The sequence below is a fragment of the Pteropus vampyrus genome, unplaced genomic scaffold (assembly GCF_000151845.1).
Source record: "Pteropus vampyrus isolate Shadow unplaced genomic scaffold, Pvam_2.0 Scaffold699, whole genome shotgun sequence".
In the NCBI taxonomy this organism is placed as follows: Eukaryota; Metazoa; Chordata; class Mammalia; order Chiroptera; family Pteropodidae; genus Pteropus; species Pteropus vampyrus.
The window spans coordinates 64,094-66,363 of record NW_011889480.1 but is presented as its reverse complement, the minus strand read 5'-3'; positions in this window follow the sequence as shown (position 1 = coordinate 66,363).

The window sequence follows — 2,270 nt, the reverse complement described above, 5'->3', positions numbered from 1 at the left end:
AGAGTCCTACTTAAATTACAGGTTCATTGCAATAGGTAATTCATATTCTCCAAGCCATAGCATGTGGAGACCAGCTATCCAACAAAGCCATGAAATGTTCAACACTGCTTCGCCACATCGAGACCAAGCACCCTGCATTGAAAGACAAGCCTTTGAAGTTTTTCAAAAGAAAAATAATGTGAATACGAAGAACAGAAGCAATTGTTGAAGACCACCACTTTATCAAATGTGTCTGCACTGAGAGCATCAATCTTAGCGGCTAACCGCATTGCTAAAGAAGCTTTTTACTACGAGTGAAGAGTTGATCCTGCCTGCTGCTAAGGACATTTGTCATAAACTTTTAGGAGAGGCTGCAATTCAAAAGGTGGCTCATGTTCCTCTTTCAGCTAGCACCATCACTAGAGGAATTGATAAAATAGCAGAGATATTGAGGCACAATTGTTAGAGGCTTAATGAGTCACTGTGGTACGCAATCCAGATTGATGAGTCTACCAGCGTTGGCAGAAAGGTAACAATGCTTGTTTTTGTACAATATATTTTTCATAAGGATGTGCATGAGGAAATGTTATGTGCATTTTGTTGCCAACCAACACCACAGCTGCAGAACTATTCAAGGTTTTGAATGATTACATATCAGGAAAAGTGAATTGGTCATTTTGTGTCAGTATATGCAAAGATAAAGTGGCTGTCATGACTGACTTTCTGGCTTCACTACTTGGGTCAAAGAGGTCACTTCTGAATGTGAGTCTAAGCACTGTGTCATTCACAGACAAATGCTGGCTGGCCGAAAAATGTCACCTGAACTTAACATTTTGCAAGATGCAGTTAAAATTATCAGCCACATTAAAGTACATGCCTTTAACTCACACCCGTCCATGCAGCTCTGTGAGGAGATGAACGCAGAGAACACACGTCTTCTCTTTCTAAAGGTCACTGGCCAGAGTTTTTGAGTTATGAGAGCCGCTCCAGAGATTTCTTTTAGAAAAAGAATCACCACTGCCAGCACATTTCAGTGACACAGAATGGGTCACAAAACTTGCTTACTTGTGTGACATATTTAACCAACTCAATCTGTCACTTCAGGGGAGAATAAGAACTGTGTTCAAGTCAGCAGATAAAGTGGCTGCATTCAAAGCCAAACTGAAGTTATGGGGGCGACAAGTGACCATAGGGATTTTTGACATGTTTCAAACATTAGCAGAGATTTTTGAAAGAGACTGAGCCAGGGCGTTCTTTCTCCCAGCTGGTGCATGATCACCTGTCTGAGCTTTCAGAAAAGTTTGAGCATTACTTCCCAACCACAAAAGCCCCCTGAACTGGGAAGGAATGGATCCGTGACCCATTTGTGAATAAGACAGATGAATCGATTTTGTCCGTGCTGGAAGAGGATAAACTGCTTGAGATCGCAAATGACAGTGGCCTTAAAAGTATGTTTGAGACAACTTTGAATCTCCATACATTCTGGATTAAAGTCAAGGCGGAATATCCTAAAATTGCTACAAAAGCACTAAAAAGCCTGCTTCCTTTTCCAACACCCTGTCTTTGTGAAGCAGGATTTTCTGCAGTGACAGCAACCAAAATGAGATTTCGGAGTAGACTGGACATAAGCAATGCACTTCGAGTGTCACTGTCTTCCATCACCCTAAGATGGGACCATCTAGTTGCAGGAAAACAAGCTAAGGGCTCCCACTGATTCTGCATTAAGGTGAGTTGCACAATTATTTAATTATATATTACAATGTAATAAGAATAGAAATAAAGTGCACAATAAATGTAATGTGCCTGAATCACTCCAAAACAACCTCTTGCCCCTGGTCCATGAAAAAATTGTCTTCCATGAAACCAGTGCCTGGTGCAAAAAAAAGGTTGGGGACCGCTGTTTTATACTGTCACCATAAGAAACATCCAAAACCTGTAGAAAATTTGTATAAGAGTTTTTTTGAGGCAAACCGATGACATGTGCCAGGGAGCAAGATCTCAAATGCTCTAGAGAATAACAGTTTTGCAGCTCCTTTTATGCATTTGAAATTAAGGAGAGGATATACAGAAGATTGGAGAAGCAAAGCAGGGATTGGATCACAGGATAGTTAACAAGATTATGTGCCTTCTTGAGCATTAATTCTTGTTTCAATGGGTATTCCTTCTGGTATTTCAAAGGTATGTTAACCTAGATTCACAAGATAGACAGGGCTGGCTTAAAACCTCTTACAAAAGAAGTTATAGGCCTTGGGTGTAGCTACCAACCATGACCTGCCTAGTCAGGAATTTAT